The sequence below is a fragment of the Oncorhynchus kisutch genome, linkage group LG2, assembly GCF_002021735.2.
Source record: "Oncorhynchus kisutch isolate 150728-3 linkage group LG2, Okis_V2, whole genome shotgun sequence".
In the NCBI taxonomy this organism is placed as follows: Eukaryota; Metazoa; Chordata; class Actinopteri; order Salmoniformes; family Salmonidae; genus Oncorhynchus; species Oncorhynchus kisutch.
The window spans coordinates 71,597,176-71,616,894 of record NC_034175.2 but is presented as its reverse complement, the minus strand read 5'-3'; the positions used below and the strand labels follow the sequence as shown (position 1 = coordinate 71,616,894).

The window sequence follows — 19,719 nt, the reverse complement described above, 5'->3', positions numbered from 1 at the left end:
CACACAGCAACCATTTATCTAGATCGAGGGGAAACACACCCTCGATTTGTTATTTCTAATCTGATGAGGAGATGATAGATAGGGTATAGTAATGACAGCTTCTGTGGCACCAAAGATAACTAAAGGAAACTAGATTCTTGGCATATTCAAAACAATACCATAGGATTTTTTTATAGACATTGTGAACAAAAACAGCCTTCAATGATTACTATTATTGAGCTTTTACTAATATAGTGTTGTTGGAATAATGGTGTAAAACAGTTTAGCATACTTCATATGGTACTTCCTGCTTTTAAACTAATATTATTCAGCTACAAGGAGACTCCACAATAATGTGTTATTCTTCATACTACATGAAGCACAAGGTCAGAAGCACATATTTTCAAGGATAATTAATAAAAAACATTACTAAAAAGTGACCATGTAAGTTGCAGTATGATTTTCCTCCTACAGTTTCTACATGTATCACTGAGGTCCAATAAGATTCATAAGAAATATGGCGTTTAGCTCAATGGGCTAACAGGGTCTTGTTCATGTATTTGTTTAGTTTTTACATTTGAGTCATTTTGCAGACGTTCTTATCCAGAGCGATTTACAGCAGCAATAAGGGTTAAGTGCCTTGCTCAAGGGCAAATTGACAGATTTTTCACCAAGTCGTCTCAGGGATTCGACCCAGCGACCTTTCGGTTAACTGCTAGGGTACCTACAGCCAAAGTCATATTGATAACTCTGGTTCAGAACCAGGTCAGTACCATCTGCAAACAGAAAAATCTAAAGCTTGGCACAGCTCCAGACTTCACTGAAAGCACTGTAACAGGGATCATCAACTACACTAAACAAAAATATAAACACAACATGTGTTTGTCCCATGTTTTATGAGCTGAAATAAAAGTTCCCAGAAATGTTGCATATGCAAAAAAAAGCTTATTTCTCTCAAATTTGGCACACAAATTTGTTTCCATCCCTGTTAGTGACCATTTCTCATTTGCCAAGATAATCCATCCACCTGACAGGTGTGGCATATTAAGAAGCTGATTAAACAGCATGATCCTTACACAGGCACACTTTGTGCTGGGGACAAGGCCACTCTTAAATTTACACAACACAATGCAACAGATGTCTCAAGTTGTGAGGGAGCGTGCAATTGGCATACTGACTGCAGGCATGTCCACCAAAGCTGTTGCCAGAGAAAGTAATGTTAATTTCTCTACCATAAGCCGCCTCCAACATCGCTTTAGAGAATTTGGCAGTACGGCCAACCGGCCTCACAACCGCAGACCACGTTTAGCCACGCCAGCCCAGGACTGACACATCCGGCTTCGTCACCTGCGGAATCGTCTGAGACCAGCCACCCAGACAGCTGATTAAACTGAGGAGTATTTATGTCCGTAATAAAGCCATTTTGTAGGAAAAAAATCATTCTGATTTGCTGGGCCTGGCTCCCCAGTAGGTGGCCCAATGCCCTCCCAGGCCCACCCATGGCTGCACCCCTACCCAGTCATGGGAAATTAATAGATTATAAATAATTTATTTAAATTGACTGATATCCTTATATGAACTGTAAATCAGTAAAATAGTTTAAATTGTTGCATGTGGTGTTTATATTTTTGTTCATTATAGATTCAGTCGCGGGACGATTTGTTTCTTGAGTGGATGGTCAGGGAGCCGGAACGTAATTACAAATATTTTGTAGATAGAAAACTGACCGCAAGAAGCCCAAACAGATATAATATTTGACTAAAACATAATCATTTCAAACCTTGCTTACATTTGTATACTATTGCATATCCACTATAAATACAAAATTATGTGGACACCCCTTCAAATTAGTGGATTCAGCTATTTTAGCCACACCCGTTGCTGACAGTTGCATAAAATCGAGCACATAGCCATGCAATCTCCAGAGACAAACAGTGTCAGTACAAAGAGCTCAGTGACTTTCAACGTGGCACCATCATAGGATGCCACCTTTCTGCTATGCGGACAATAGACAGCTGTACATTTCGATGAAACATGGTGAAACCACAAAATGGCCCTCCCTGGAAGCCTGTGTTTCAGACATAAGGAAGTGGATGGCGGCAAATGTTTTACTTTTAAACTCGGACAAAACAGAGATGCTAGTTCTAGGTCCCAAGAAACAATGAGATCTTCTGTTGGATTTGACAATTAATCCTGATGGTTGTGCAGTAGTCTCAAATAAAACTGTGAAGGACCTCGGCGTTACTCTGGACCCTGATCTCTCTTTTGACGAATATATCAAGACTGTTTCAAGGACAGCTTTTTTCCATCTAGGTAACATTGCAAAAATCAGAAATGTTCTGTCCAAAAATGATGCAGAAAAGTTCATCCATGCTTTTGTCATTTCTAGATTAGACTATTGCAATGGTCTACTTTCCGGCTACCCGGATAAAGCACTAAATAAGCTTCAGTTAGTGTTAAACATGGCTGCTAGAATCTTGACTAGAACCCAAAAATGTGATCATATTACTCCAGTGCTAGCCTCTCTACACTGGCTTCCTGTTAAGGCTAGGGCTGATTTCAAGGTTTTACTGCTAACCTACAAAGCATTACATGGGCTTGCTCCTACCCATCTCTCCGATTTGGTCCTGCCGTACATACCTACACGTACACTACAGTCACAAGACGCAGGCCTCCTTCTTGTCCCTAGAATTTCTAAGCAAACAGCTGGAGGCAGGGCTTTCTCCTATAGAGCTCTATTTTTATGGAATGGTCTGCCTACCCATGTCAGAGACCTCGACCTTTAAGTCTTTATTGAAGACTCATCTCTTCAGTAGGTCCTATGATTGAGTGTAGTCTGGCCCAGGGGTGTGAAGGTGAACGGAAAGGCACTGAAGCGCCGAACCACCCTTGCTGTCTATGCCTGTCCAGTTCCCATCTCTCCACCGGGATTCTCTGCCTCTAACCCTATTACAGGGGCTGAGTCACTGGCTTACTGGTGCTCTTCCATGCCATCCCTAGGAGGGGTTTGGCGCCCCCCTCAGGTTCGTGCCGTGGGGGGAGATCTTCGTGGTCTATACTCGGCCTTGTCTCAGGGTAATAAGTTGGTGGTTGAAGATATCCCTCTAGTGGTGTGGGGGCTGTGCTTTGTCAAAATCACCCAGATGGGGAACCCTGCACTAAAGTATAGTTACACTGTTTTAGGGGGTGGCGACACAATCTCAGATATGTTATATTTTCTAAAAACCAAAACAAACCGTATCACAATTCTAGAGATTCAACTTAGCTTCGCCTTCAGACATACTCGAAGAGATGGCTGATAATGTCTGAACTGATCATACATGCTTTCAGTAGAAAACCAAGTTCTTATGCCAGGATGTTGTCAGTCAGTCAGCCCCATAATATTTACTAAGAATTCATGCTGGTTCTGACGTCATCATAACCCACAGTCCTTGTACCACTCAGGGTCCTAAGTAACACTTGATTTAATATGAGACCCATTGGCAGAACTCCCTCTCATTTCTGTCAGTGAATTACATTCTAAAATCATCTTTTAAAAAAATGAGAAATTAGCTGTAAACTTAAGCAATTAACAGAGTTGCTTAACAAGTTCCCGCAATGAAGCATTAGTGCAAGGTGACTTGAGCATTAATCCCAGCAGTGATGTAGAACATGCTTTGTGCAGCAATACAGACGGTGAGGAGGACTCACTCTCCCATTGTGGAATTCAGTTTTCCCAGTTATAGCCTCAAGTAGGTTCCTTATAGGCCAGGTATGGGGTCATAGAGTTCATAGACCACTGATGGCCTGAACTCACCTAGATCACTGTCTGTAGACTATCACACCCTGACAATTACAGTTTGTGAAGCTACCCACTGGGCACACACTGGTGGAATCAACGTTGTTTCGACATTTCAATGAAATTAAGTTGAACCAACGTGGAATAGACGTTGAATTGAAGTCTGTGCCCAGTGGGTATGCTTATTGGTTCTTAGCCCAACGCACCGCTGATATCACATGATAAGAGTTCATGTACGATTGCTTACTGAAATTCCCACATGACTGACTCAGCGATCCACCTAATAAGTATGGGGAACTCCTCGTGGACAAGACAAAAGGTAAGCCACCTGCTCTTCAGCGTTCCTGTTGCCTACCTGTCACTGTTAATGACTGGGCAGCAATGTACTGTATATGAGAAGTCACTGTAAAGCCAAACGGTCACATGTGCATGTAGCCATTCCATTAAAGACTGGGACACCAACAAAAGCAAAACAAACCACGGAGAAACGGCGTCCCATTACATTTTAATTGTGATGATTTCTAGGCTATAACACAATGCACGGCATTACATGTGAGGAGCATTTTTTTCTTTTTTAACATCATCTGAAGTTATATGTCATACAAACGTCTGAAGAGAAGCAGACATGAGGCATTTCCAATTACAAATAATATCTCCAAAATGATGTTATCGTTGACACTTTATCGAACCAACATTTTTAATACAAAATGTAGGAAATTCTCAATATCTTGGTTAAACATACGCAAATGTTGGTTTGTTCAAAAAGTCTACACAGCTGACGCGGTACAGAAGAGCACCGGACAATACTTACAAAGTATGAGATGCGCCTGTTGAAGGGTAGGAGATCCGAATACCTACACAGCCCGCCACACAGAGCGTTTGTGGAGTTACATTTTAATTTACATCAAGTTTGCTGAAATGTAAGTCGCTACGTCAATGACTGCAAATAAATAACATGTGAGATGTTGCTATATTTGCCCTCAGTTTTACTACATTTTGTCGTTTAACTCTCATTTGCGCTTCCCCTTGTCTGGTGAAGCTTAGGTCCTTGAAGAACGAAACGCAAGGAAGCCTGACGATAGACGGGGCGGGGAAGTTTGATGCGCTCTCTCTCCATTGGAAAGTTCAACAACTCAGTTATTAATGACGTGATGACAAACACTGTCACAATCCTCAGAAAGATTCCGCCATTTGTGTTTTAACGCATATTAAACATGCCATCCTTCACACAATACATATTTTCCAATACAAAATGTACCGACTTGTCTCACTGTGATAAAATATATTCTAGACTAGAGGTCATACCTCAACATCATTCAATATTGTATTTACGTTCCACTATCAATGTGCTGTCCGTGAAATCTATTTGCGTGAATAATTTGCAAAGCAGACCATTTGGTTGAGGAAGTTGATGGGAGGAATGTCTCTGTGTCGTAATAAAACTGTTTATATAGTATGAAGTGTCCAGACCAGATGTAATGCATCAGGACATGCAGATAAATGTAAAGACCTTTGTGATGTAGTAATTATATGGGTAGCCTACTTAAATTACGTGCTATGCAAACGACAGTGCTATGACCCTGATAAACATGCATTACACTATTTAATATGTTGTATTAACCTGCTTCTCACGCTTGAAAATATATTAAATCCAAATGAGATCCAGTCTACATGGTTACAACATGGTCCCATTAGCCTACTGTCCACAAAGGGTAAACACATGTCTCTATTGCCTGAGAATGTGGATTGACTCTCCCTTATGGAGAAGAGAAATGGACATGTTTGTTATTACTGTGACATGCTGACATCTTCAGCAGCTTTGCCCATCTAAACAGGAACAACTCCTGTTCGAACAAAACAAACAAACTGCAGGTAGAGGCCAAAAACCGTGACCACTCTGTTTTTGAACAACAAATCTAAGTTATAACCCTCAACTTTCGACCACATTCTTGGGATTAGCCTGAGGATCGAGTTTCAAGACATGAGGACACAGTACTTGTGCAAGGATGAACAAAAACATAAGTGTTTTTCATTGAATATCAGCTTGTTTGACTCGGTTTGTATTTTACATTGTTTTTCTATAACATTTATTATCATATTTATAAATTGTGACATTTTTATGATGCAAACATACAATGTTTTCTGTAATTAGAATTAACAATTTTTCAAGCCAATAACTATTTTTGGCGCAGGGGTTCAATATGATTAGAAGAAACTATAATCTGACTAGGAACATAGTTGTAAAGCCTATAAATGTGGAAAATTTGACTTTTAATGAGACTTTTAATCAGACTCATGGGATAGCTTTCCTCTGCAAGATAATGGCTCAGTAAAGTTTGATCCAAAATATATCTGATGAAATGGGGTTACAATTTTAAAAAGCTCTTGAGATTTGCATTGCAATCCTCTGTTTTCTCAGTATAGTGTGGAGCAAAGGAGGCTGCTGAAGGGAGGACAGTTCATAAGAATGTCTGGAATGTAAGAGAATGGAACGGCATGTATTTAATATCATTACACTTATCCCGCTCCAGCCATTACCACAAGCCCATCCTTCACAATTAAGGTGCCACCAATTCCCTGTGGTGTGGGGGAATACCAAGATGCCTAGCCCACCAGAAACAGCCATGCATTGCGTAACATTCAGAGCAGGTTGTGCTTTGCTAACATACTGATCCCATCGCAAAGCCTAACTAATTTGATTATTTGAAACCATCCAAACAGCTGGATCGTCATCTTGACTACTTTCTTATGTCATTCTCGGTGGCAACAAAAGTTTAAAAAAAAGTGTTAATAGGGGACAGAATGCGGTCGGATAAAATAACATCAAATTGATCAGATATACAGTGTAGACATGTTGTATATTGTAGCTCGAGACGGCTGATTTTTAATGGAATATCTACATCAGGCATACATAGGCCCATTATCAGCAACCATCAATCCTGTGTTCCAATGTACGTTGTGTTAGCTAATCCAAGTTTATCATTTTAAAAGGCTAGTTGATAATTAGAAAACCCATTTTCAATTATGTTAGCACAGCTGCAAACTGTTGTCCTGATTAAAGAAGCAATAAAACTGGCCTTCTTTAGACTAGTTGAGTATCTGGAGCATCAGCATTTGTGGGTTCGATTACAGGCTTAAAATGGCCAGAAACAAAAAATGTATTTCTGAAACTTGTCTGTCTATTCGTGTTCTGAGTAATGAAGGCTATTCCATGCGAGAAATTGCCAAGAAACTGAAGATCTCGTACAACGCTGTGTAATTCTCCCTTCACAGAACAGTGCAAACTGGCTCTAACCAGAATAGAAAGAGAGTGGGAGGCCCCAGTGCACAACTGAGCAAGAGGACAAGTACATTAGAGTGTCTAGTTTGAGAAACAGACGCCTCACAAGTCCTCAACTTGCAGCTTCGTTAAATAGTACCTGCAAAACACCAGTCCCAACATCAACAGTGAAGAGGCGACTCTGGGATGCTGGTCTTCTAGGCAGAGTTGCAAAGAAAAAGTATTATCTCAGACTGGCCAATTTAAAAAAAAGATTAAGATGAGCAAAATAACACAGACACTGGACAGAGGAACTCTGCCTAGAAGGCCAGCATTCCAGAGTCGCCTCTTCAATGTTGAGACTGGTGTTTTGCAGGTACTATTTAATGTTGAAGAATGGTATTTTCCCCTTTGTTCAGAAATGAAATAATCTCCAAAATATAGCTATTTTTAAAACAAGCCATAGAAAGTTGGTTGCAATTTCAGTTTAATCCACCAGAAAAGACAGAACAAATATTACAGTAAATATTCTGGTTAAACTAAAATATAATAATAAAAAATAAAAAATAAACTATATTTTTTGAGATAAAAAAAAAACAAAAAAAACAGTATAATCTTTTTAAATTCTGTCATAAATAGGACTGGTGGAGTTATATCACATTTAGCTAACAAAAAAATATGGAAATGTCTGCTATACCCAACATCACAACCAACTAATTGCAGCATTACCGCAAAAATGGAAGAGGAAAGTGGAAGGGGGAGAACATAAGGAACTTGTTTGTCGGCTCTGCATTAAAGATCAAAATTGTGATAGATATAATTGTGATAAATAAAAAAGTATACCAGTTTCATTTAAGGACCAAATTTAAGGACTAAATTAAAATTTTTGCAAATTAAAATTTGGAAAAATAACATTTACATTTATTTTCAGACCCTTTACTCAGAACTTTGTTGAAGAGATGTTCGATTGTGTTCAAGTGGCTGGGCCACTCAAGGACATTCGGAGCCACTCATGCATTTTCTTGGCTGTGTGCTTAGGGTTGATGTCCTGTTGGAAGGTGAACCTTCGCCCCAGTCTGAGGTAGCTTCTGCCTGGCAACTCTACCATGTAGGCATGATTGGTGGAGTGCTGCAGAGATGGCTGTCCTCCCGGAAGTTCCTCCCATCTCCACAGAGGAACTCTGGAGCTCTGTCAGAGGACAATCAGATTCTTGGTCACCTTCCCAAACAAGGCCCTTCTCCCCTGATCAGCTCTAGGAAGAGTCTTGGTGGTTCCAAACTACTTCCATTTAAGAATGATGGAGGCTACTGTGTTCTTGAGGACCTTCAATGCTGCAGAAATGTTTTGGTACCATTCCCCAGATCTGTGCATCAACACAATCCTGTCTCAGAGCTCTACTGACAATTCCTTCAACCTCATGGGTCGGTTTTTGCTCTGACATGCATTGCCAACTGTGGGATCTTATATAGACATGTGTGTGCCTTTCCAAATCATGTCCAATCAATTGAATTTTCCACAGGTGGATTCCAATCAAGTTGTAGAAACATCTCGAGGATGATTAATGGAAACAGGATGCACCTGAGCTAAATTTTGAGTCTCATAGCGAAGGGTCTTAATACTTATGTAAATAAGGTATTTTTGTTTTTACTTTTTAATAAATGTGCAAAAATGTCTAACACCTGTTCTTGCTTTGTCATTATGGGGTATTGTGATGTCATTATGGGTTATTGTGTCGATTGATGAGGATTTTTAGTTATTTAATTAATTTCAGAATAAGGCTGTTACGTAACATAATGCAGAATAAGGGAAGGAGTCTGAATACTTTCCGGATTAACTGTATATATGGGGGATACAACCATCCCAGCTCTGCAGAGTTTGCTGTGAAGAGACAGAATCATTAAATAATTTGTTTTGGTACTGTTCATATGTAGCTTGTTTTTGGTCGCAGGATCAGGAATGGCTGAAGAATTGCAACATTTACCTGGAGCTTACTCTGCAAATTGCACTGCTGGGTGATTTAAAAAGTCATACTTAATTGATTAATATTATAATAATACTCTTAGCAAAAATGTGTATCTTTAATTTACAATCTGTAGAAACTATGAGAAAATAACATTTCAGAACATTTGTGAAACATCACAGTTGAAAAATATATGGCAAATAGAAGCTGGAAGGTCTTCATCGATAGATGGGAGGGGTTGAGTGTAGCTGCAGGCTGGGACTGGATGGTCTTCAGAGATAGACATGTAGGTATTACAGACTCGGCCAGGGAGAGGTTGAACATGTCAGTGAAGACACTTGCCAGTTGGTCAGCGCAAGCTCGGAGTACATGTCCTGGTAATCCACCTGGCTTTGCGGCCTTGTGGATGTTGACCTGTTTAAAGGTCTTACTCACATCAGCTACTGTGAGCGTGATCACACAGTCTTCCGGAACAGCTGGTGCTCTCATGCATGCTTCAGTGTTGCTTGCCTCAATGTGCACATAGAAGTCATTTAGCTCGTCTGGTAGGCTTGTGTCACTGGGGAGCTCGCGGCTGGGCTTCCCTTTGTAGTTGGTAATAGTTTGCAAGCCCTGCCACTTCCGACGAGCATTGGAGCCGGTGTAGTAGGATTCAATCTTAGTCCTGTATTGACATCTTAGGACATAGCGGGATTTTTTTATAAGCGTCCGTGTTAGAGTCCCTTTAGCTCAGTGCGGATGTTGCCTGTAATCCATGGCTTCTGGTTGGGGTATGTAGGTACGGTCACTGTGGGGACAACGTCATCGATGCACTTATTGATGAAGCCAGTGACTGATGTGGTATACTCCTCAATGCCATTGGATGAGTCCGGGAACATATTCCAGTCTGTGCTAGCAAAACAGTCCTGTAGCTTATCATCTGCGTCGACTGACCACTTCCGTATATTGATTAATTAATGACATAGTATTAATTTTTATGGTTTTAGCAGGAGCGGGTTACATCTGGTTTTCTACATCAAACCTCAAACTGTCTTATTACCTTATTATCTCCAGTGTTGGTTTTAGCTATTGATATAATGATAGTTTAATGATATGAGTATAATGATATGAGTTTAATGATATGAGTTTAATGATATGAGATTAATGATATGAATATAATTAAAAGAGTAAAACGATACGAGTATAATGATATGAGTATCATTATTTGAGTATAATAATATGAGTTTAATTAAATGTGTAAAACTATATGAGTTTAAAGATATGAGTAAAACGATGTGAGTAGAATGATATGAGTAGAATGATATTAGCATAATGTTGTACGACACAATAAGATGACATTTATGAAACACCCATATTTCTAGATTTGATCTTGACTTTTTGTATTTTGTATCGTCGTGGTCTGTGAGAGCTACGCAGGATATCGTTTATGAAAGTCTTCAGCCCTCTGCTCCTCCTCCAAGCCCTCTAGTCTCCTCTCTTCTCTCTAGAGCTTTTAGGAATGCAGTCGGCATTCCGTCCAAACACTGGGAGCTAACTACCCACACTGCAGTCCTCCAGACGCACACCTCTCTCTCCCAGTCAGCATCATATCAATCAACCCTGACTTCTCTCTCTCTGGAGGAAACATACAGATTTCCACTTCAGCTTGGAGTCTAAAATCAGAAGACCTGCATTTATTAAATGATGATGGGCATGAGGGCCATCTTACAGTACTGATGTACGGCTGATACTGTCTGTGGGTCAAGTATGCCCCTGACTCCCAGCGCACCAGAGAAAGTGCATTGGACCAAAGGTCAGACAGAAGAGTCAGTCTGCTGTTATTCCTTCCAGCTGCCAGCAAGCTGGAGATGTAGCACCATCCAAACAGGAAGCTAGAGATGTAGCACCATCCAAAACAGGAAGCTAGAGATGTAGCACCATCCAAAACAGGAAGCTGGAGATGTAGCACCATCCAAACAGGAAGCTGGAGACTTAGCACCATCCAAACAGGAAGCTGGAGATGTAGCACCATCCAAACAGGAAGCTGGAGATGTAGCACCATCCAAACAGGAAGCTAGAGATGTAGCACCATCCAAAACAGGAAGCTGGAGATGTAGCACCATCCAAACAGGAAGCTGGAGGCTTAGCACCATCCAAACAGGAAGCTGGAGACGTAGCACCATGCAAACAGGAAGCTGGAGACGTAGCACCATCCAAAACAGGAAGCTGGAGATGTAGCACCATCCAAACAGGAAGCTGGAGATGTAGCACCATCCAAACAGGAAGATGGAGATGTAGCACCATCCAAACAGGAACCTGGAGATGTAGCACCATCCAAAACAGGAAGCTGGAGATTTGGCACAATTTAAAGAGGAAAACGTCCAAACATTCCTCTCATGCTATTGAATGCAATGATGCCCTATATTAAAAAAAGGTGACATTTGGAGTGTGCAATGGCTGGTTTCACATGTTGGGCTAAAATTAAGAGCATTTTCAAGTGCAACATTAATAGCGGTGGTATTGGGAAACAGCTCGTAGATTTGCTCCTACAAACGATGAAGTTAGCATTAAGATGCTTTAGTGAAAACCGGGCCTAGAGCAATTAACAGGATCAATAAGTGTGTTACTCAAGGGCTCATCAACATATTTTCACCTAGTGGGCTCAGGGATTAGAACTAGCGACCTTTCGGTTATTGGCATAACCCTCTTAACTACTAGGCTACCTGCCACTAGGCTACCTTTCGCATGTGAAAATCGAATTTGCTGTTTTACATGTAAGAAATATGTGGAATTTGTAGTTCACATGTGGGGGTGAAATAACGTTATTCTCCTCACGTGAAAAGCTGGTGCTAAAATGTTGCAATATCAATGTTTCCACATGTGGAACTGCAAAATCTGTAATACCATTCTGTGAATAGATTACTTAGCCTACTTCTTATTCCTGAGCCATCCACTCCATTATTATTGTAGTCCTCTATGGTGTTAAATTGATATACTGTACATGTTACCACTAAAAGGGAGGCATTCGGAGTGTTACATCCACTCCATTATTACTGTAGTCCTCTATGGTGTTGCATTGATATATTGTACATGTTACTACTAAAAGGGAGGCATTCGGAGTGTTACTTTTGCAGGCCTCTTCTTCATACTGAAAGAAGCCCAGTCAGTGAAAAGAACAGAGAAGCTTTCTCTCCGTATCTCCTTATTTTTCTTATCTTGTTTTCGGGTTTGTATGCATGGTTACGTTTTCAAAATCTAGAGACAACATGTTTAACTAAACTGTGTTGAGTTTTCCGGTTCATTTTGATATATAATTAATATATAATATATAATTGATATATAATATATAATTTAATTGTTTTGAGATTTTTCAATTTACTTCAGTGTAGCTAAGCTAAGTAGCTAGCTCATTTTGTATGCAAGTCAATGAGAACATGGCATTTAGGTAGATTTTTTATTTCCGTTAAATGTTTTGGCACTTAAATTGTTTTAAATTTACAAACAAGGGTACATATTAAGTGTATTTACATGTGGACATATGAACCACGCTAATGACATGTATTTAAATGCTCCTTTATATATGACATTTGTATCTAATGGTCGCATGCTAATTGCTGACAGCTAGCTAGCATAGTAATAGGTGATAGCTAGCCTTCCATCTTGTCCTAGCTAGCTATTTTTAGCTTATGTTATTGTTAACTGTCCATTAGTTTTTGTGATGTTTAATACACAGGCCTATAAAGGATTTTAATATATGTGTTTTCTATTGGATTGAATGTGAACAGATACTTTTCTACATTATTTTTTTTTAGTTAAGAACAAATTCTTATATACAATGATTGCCTAGGAACAGTGGGTTAACTGCCTTGTTCAGGGGCAGAACAACAGATTTTTACCTTGTCAGTTCGGGGATTCAAACTAACAACCTTTCGGTTACTGTCCCAACGCTCTAACCACTAGGCTAGTGGTTCTGACTGCTCCCCTGTCAGAGAGCTGTCAGAGAGCTGTCAGAGAGCTGTCAGAGAGCTGTCAGAGAGCTGTCAGAGAGCTGTCAGAGAGCTGTCAGAGAGCTGTCAGAGAGCTGTCAGAGAGCTGTCAGAAGAGCTGTCAGAGAGCTGTCAGAGAGCTGTCAGAGAGCTGTCAGAGAGCTGTCAGAGAGCTGTCAGAAGAGCTGTCAGAGAGCTGTCAGAGAGCTGTCAGAGAGCTGTCAGAGAGCTGTCAGAGAGCTGTCAGAGAGCTGTCAGAGAGCTGTCAGAAGAGCTGTCAGAGTTAATCAATTAACTCAAGTAAACTTTTTGTAATTTTTGTGGATTTATTTTATTTTATTGTGATTATTTGCGTTGTCTGAAAGTGTTCAAAACACTGAAAACATCCCATACACAGCTAAAAACAACAATGTGATCTCAAAACAAGTTGACATTTGAGGTATAAGAAAGTGTGCTTTATCAACTTACCAGATTCTCCTAGCCGCTACTTCGACAATCTTCTAATGCTTTTTACAAAAAAAAAAAAAAACATAAATTACAGCTCAATTTGATCAAATTCTGAATTTGAGATTAATTGTGATTAATAACAGCAAATCCTGTGATTAACTTGATTACATTTTTAAATGTTTGTCAGCCATATTTTGACCGTTCCCCATTTTCTGACTGTTTTTTTCCAAGGATGTTTATTCTGGAAACCAATATTCATTGGACAGCTCTTCTTCCAATGACACGTCATTATTACACGGCATGTAATTTCACATTTAATCAATTATAATTGTGTTGAGACAAATGTTAAACTATTAAAAACACATGTACTTGTATGGATTTTGTTGAGCAGGTTATCAGCAGTGTTAAAGTAACGTGGTACATGTCTCCCTCTAAAGGACATGAGAGGACTTAAATACTATCTATCTGCTGGGAAATAAAGGAGATGCTGTGCAATAGATTCAAATATAAAATGTCTTCCAAACGATTGATTAATGAAAGCATGTCAATAATAAGCCAATCACTGAATATTACTTTTCATGCATGTTTTGACGTGGCTAATTAATTGAATACAAATGCTAGTTTAATCTCTTTATTTCTAAGAGATGAAAACAACTCATTGAATCATTAAATCATTGAAAACAATGATTTAAGAATTTCATATTTCAAAGGGTCAGGTTAGTTCAGGACATAAGGTGGTGAATGACAGTAAGTAGCCAGCAGATATCAGCATTGGGCTCAGGCTATACCCTGAGATTCAACTGAGCTTTACCATCATACTGTACATGGAGGAAAAGACAGAGCAGAACAGCAACATACAGACACAGACACACAGTTGTATCATATACAGACATTCATTTGGGGTCCACAGTAATTTGTGTTAAAAAAAAAATGACATGACTAAATCTCTACATTTCACATTTTTCTCAAAGGGTGCACCAAGTTTCCTACTGTAGCCGGCGGCAATTTAATATCAAAGCAACGTGATATCCTAAAATCAACCTAAATGAAACCCAAATCCTCCATTACTAATGCAGCGGAGGTTGCAGATAGACAGAGAATATCCACCGCCACATGAAACATGAATTCACTTACTGTAAGGCTTTGATGCCTAAAGCAGTTATATCAAAGAATCTTTGTAAACATTACGACAAAGCTCTACTGCTCAGGAGAGGTAGTCCCTTAGAAGCAATGAAAGGTCATGACTTCCTCTCTAGGTCTCTATGTATATTCATATTAGGTTCACTGCCTCATGTGTCTCTCATCTAATCTCCTTCTCTAGTGAGAGATCATCTTTTTTGTCTTAAGGCCGGGTTGTTAAGAGTGAGGTGATTATTAGATTTAATGAGACACAACCAGCCCAAGCTATTACTTTGTGATGAGCCACCGGAGAGCAACACACTAATATGAAACAATATGATCCCCATTGAAGATCCACTCCCTGAGTGTGACAGATGAATGTTCCTTCTCCTCCATTACGTTTTCGCATCCGTAAGAAGCAGCCGCTGTGCCATCTATATTTAGAAAGGTTTTTCTCACCAAATAACAACAACGATGTTCTGTGGCAAGCTCTCTCACTCAGCCCATTTACACTGAACTAGGTAGAAATCCATTCCAGTCTATTCTCTCTCTGAAAGAGGGAGTAATAAGGCCAGTAATTATGTGAGGGGGAGTGAAGAGTCTTCTCTTAGAAAATAATTCAGGAGACTGTCAAATAGTACTATAAATACTGACAGATAAACACCTTTGTCACCCTGGCAAGTAAAACAGGCACTTTCATCACCTCGGCAAGTAAAATGTTAGAAGGAAGTTGATCATCTTCATACTGCTCTATTTTTAACGTAGAAAATATGGATTATTTCGAACGGATTAGAAAAACTTGCTCGACATATTCCGTGGCAGTCATCCAGGCTGTGGGTTGGAAAGGCTTTCTGGTCTCAAACTGAGTTGCTACAGTTTTGCAGCTATTCGGGCAGATCACATTGAGCTGACTGGCCCTCTGGGTCACCGTCTGAAAACATAGCCATACGGACCACGAAATGAAAATAACCATTGATTTATTTATTGAAATGTTATTTTCAGGTTCACAGTTTCACTATCTAACTCGTAGATTGTATATTTTCGCCCCTTTTCGACAGCGGAGGCGTAGGTATATGAGCATACGCTACTTTGTGTGGTAGGTTCTACAGGCAGGTCTAGTTCCATGCCATACACACTGACTGTCTCCTGTGGGAAGAAATATTTGCCTGGGGGAATGTTGCCAAGGATCAGGTTCAGCAGTTCTGCTGTGAGAAATAAGAGTTGAGATTTACTTCATGTAAACCAGATGTCCCTTTTAGCTTTACATTTCAACCCAGCCATCACAGTCCTCAAGTAGATCCTATTCAGGGCACGTTCTACTGTATATGAAATATACAAGAATAAAAGTGAAAACTAGACAAGGTCTTCAATGTTATCTAACGAATTAAATATAAATCATGTGTCAAATCACTATGTTAGGATAGGATTGACAATGATGTGCTTTTTGGGAGATTGTAATGCCATAGCAACCTCGGTCCCGAGGCTAATTGCTACCACATAGAGCCGACTGGGGGACAACACTAATGCCATAGTGATCCTACAGTGTATATATTAGTGGATAGAATAATGAGAATAATAGTCAAATCATTCAGTTTTCTTTATTTGTAAAGTGTATTGTAACATGTTAAAGGCACTTTAAATACGTTGAGATTTTGAGTGTACCACTATCCAAAATTACATTGACATCTCCCCCTTTTCGATTCCATGGGGTTCATCGATGATTGAATCAGCTTGTTGATCACTTGCATACGACACTCTATATCAAATCAAATTTTATTGGTCACATACACATGGTTAGCAGATATTAACGCGAGAGTAGCGAAATGCTTCTGCTTCTAGATCCGACAGTGCAGTAAAATCTAACAGGTAATCTAACAATTCCCCAACACACACAAATCTAAAAGGGAGGAATAACAATATGTACATATAAATATATGGATGAGCGGCATAGGCATGGTGCAATAGATGGTATAAGGTACAGTATATACATATGAGATGAGTAATGTAAGATAAGTTAACATTATAAAAGTGGCATTGTTTAAAGTGACTAGCGATCCATTTATTAAAGTGGCCAGTGATATGAGTCTCTATGTAGGCAGCAGCCTCTGAGTTATTGATTGATGTTTAGCAGTCTAATGGGCTTGAGTTAGAAGCGTCTCTAGGTCCCAGCTTTGATGCACCTGTACTGACCTCGCCTTCTGGATGGTAGCGGGGTGAACAGGCAGTGGCTCGGGTGGTTGTTGTCCTTGATGATCTTTTTGGCCTTCCTGTGACATCGGGTGGTGTAGGTGTTCTGGAGGGCAGGTAGTTTGCCCCCGGTGTTGCGTTGTGCAGACCTCACTACCCTCTGGAGAGCCTTACGATTGTGGGTGGAGCAGTTGCCGTACCAAGTGGTGATACAGCATGACAGGATGCTCTCGATTGTGCATCTGTAAAAGTTTGTGCGTGTTTTTGGTGACAGGCCAAATTTCTTCAGCCTCCTGAGGTTGAAGTGGTGCTGTTGCGCATTCTTCACCACACTGTCTGTACAGCCAGCTGCCCTACCTGGACCATTTCAGTTTGTCTGTGATGTGTACGCCTAGGAACTTTCCACCTTCTCCACTACTGTCCCTTCCGTGTGGATAGGGGGGTGCTCCCTCTGCTGTTTCCTGAAGCCCACGATCATCTTCTTTATTTTGTAGATGTTGAGTGAGAGGTTGTTTTGTTGACATCACACTCCGAGTGCCCTCACTTACTCCCTGTAGGCTGTATAGTCATTGTTGATAATCAAGCCAACTACTGTTGTGGCGTCTGCAAACTTGATGATTGAGTTGGAGGCGTGCATGGCCATGCAGTCATGGGTGAACAGAGAGTACAGGAGGGGGCTGAGCATGCACCCTTGTGGGGCCCCAGTGTTGAGGGTCAGAGAAGTGGAGATGTTACTTCTTACCATCAAGACCTGGGGGCGCCCCGTCAGAAAGGCGGCCCGTCAGAAAGTCCAAGACCCAATTGCACAGGGCGGGGTTGAGACCCAGAGCCTCCAGCTTAATGATGAGTTGAGGGTACTATGGTGTCGAATGCTGAGCTGTGATCAACGAACAGCATTCTTACATAGGTATTCCTCTTGTCCAGATGGGATAGGGCAGTGTGCAGTGTGTTGGCGATTGCATTGTCTGTGGACCTGCTGGGGCGGTATGCAAACTGAAGTGGGTCTAGAGTGTTAAGGTGGAGGTGATATGATCCTTGACTAGTCTCTCAAAGCACTTAATGATGACAGAAGTGAGTGCTATGTGGCGGTAGTCATTTAGTTCAGTTATCTTTGCCTTCTTGGGAACAGGAACAATGGTGGTCATTTTGAAGCATGTGGGGACAACAGACTGGGATAGGGAGAGATTGAATATGTCCGTAAACACACCAGCTGGCTGGTCTGCGCATGTTCTGAGGATGCGGCAAGGGATGCCGTCTGGACCAGCAGCCTTGCGAGGGTTAAAACTTTTAAATGTCTAACTCATGTTCGCCACGGAGAAGGGGTCCTTGTTCGCGGGCCGCGACGGTGGCAATGTATTATCCTCAAAGCGGGCATGATAACTGTATGCCTATAGGGCATTAAACATCCAAATGTATTGTGCATGCATGTTACATCTACAGATGTATTATCTAAATTTGACAAGTTTCTCACCACAGGAAAATAATCCTGCAGCAACAGGAAATGTAAATGATTATTTGGATTACATTTTTTTTTTGTTAGGATACATCAAGTCTGACATTTTGAAATGGAAACTAGAAAACTTTTAAAGTATTTTTAAACCTTGAATACACTACAATTATCATTTCCTGCTAAACAGGAAAATGATACATCAGAGTGATCTCATTAAGATAGTCTATCTGTAAGTGAAAGATAACGCTCCTTACAGAAACAGAATATCTGTGGACATTTTAACACGACTCTCGGATCTGGGTCTGAACCTTTAACAACCCAATGGAAAAATGTACCTTAAACCACCCCATGGAAAACTTCACCTTTAACAACCCCATGGAAAACATCACCTTTAACAACCCCATGGAAAACATCACCTTTAACAACCCCATGGAAAACATCACTTTTAACAACCCCATGGAAAACTTCACCTTTAACAACCCCATGGAAAACCTCACCTTTAACAACCCCATGGAAAACATCACCTTTAACAACCCCATGGAAAACTTCACTTTTAACAACCCCGTGGAAAATATCACCTTTAACAAGCCCATGGAAAACATCACCTTTAACAACCCCATGGAAAACATCACGTTTAACAACCCCATGGAAGACTTCACCTTTAACAACCCCATGGAAAACTTCACCTTTAACAACCCCATGGAAAGCCTCACATGCTGCAGTTACTTTGTCCTAACCAGGGACCCCAGGCTAGTGCGGCACAAGTTACAGAACATACTGTACATCTTATTATAGGAGAGTAAGAGAGAGCTGACTCTTGGTGGGGGAGAGGTGCCGTGTTTCATACAGTGGGGAAAACAATGTCAAACTGACTTCACTGTTGTTATTCAGTCGGACTACAGTCTCTTAGATACAGCAGGAACACAGGGCCACAGTGTCTTAGATAGAACAGGAACACAGGGCCACAGTCTCTTAGATACAGCAGGAACACAGGGCCACAGTCTCTTAGATACAGCAGGAACACAGGCACACAGTCTCATAATGGCACCTTGGGCCTATTACATGTGACTGTGGTTACTGATCTGCACTGAGATATGCTTAAACAATAAGGCCCGAGGGGGTGTGGTATATGGCCAATATACCATGACTAATGGCTGTTCTTATGCACGACGCATAAGAAGAAGATGCAGAAACCTCATTGAGCATTTGTAATGAACATCTGTGCTTCGTATCACCATCACACAAACAACATGAGCCAAGAAGAACATCTCATCATCATTCTTACCGTTGATGAGTCAGTCTTCAACAGGTTTTAATCCAGAAGACTAACATAATTGGTTTATCATGTATATATAGTTTTAAATCAACATTATAAACCGTATGCAAGACGTAACACAACATTTAAATCATGTTACTATAGCATAAGTAAATATGCATAACGCCCACTAATCAACGCACTTGTGGTGTTGTAAACACAGGCAGCTGATTTCCAGAACACGAGCACCATGTAAGATCTGCAGCCCCAATGACGTAATAAATCATATTAAGTATCCCATTGTCATAGAACGAGTCCT

The 19,719-nt window shown here is 40.5% G+C and overlaps 1 protein-coding gene across 2 annotated transcripts in view; it reads right to left on the bottom strand.

The window, feature by feature from the left end:
* Nucleotides 1-19,719, bottom strand: part of LOC109870908 (rho GTPase-activating protein 6) — a 67,632-nt gene that overhangs the window by 31,633 nt on the left and 16,280 nt on the right. Inside the window, exon 1 of one of the 2 annotated variants that reach the window (XM_031801109.1) lies at nucleotides 4,569-4,888. The exons of the other annotated variant lie outside the window; for it this stretch is intronic. The gene's annotated coding sequence lies outside the window, so the exon portion shown is untranslated. Of the gene's footprint in view, nucleotides 1-4,568; nucleotides 4,889-19,719 lie in introns of those variants that run through there. 2 annotated transcript variants of the gene reach the window in all.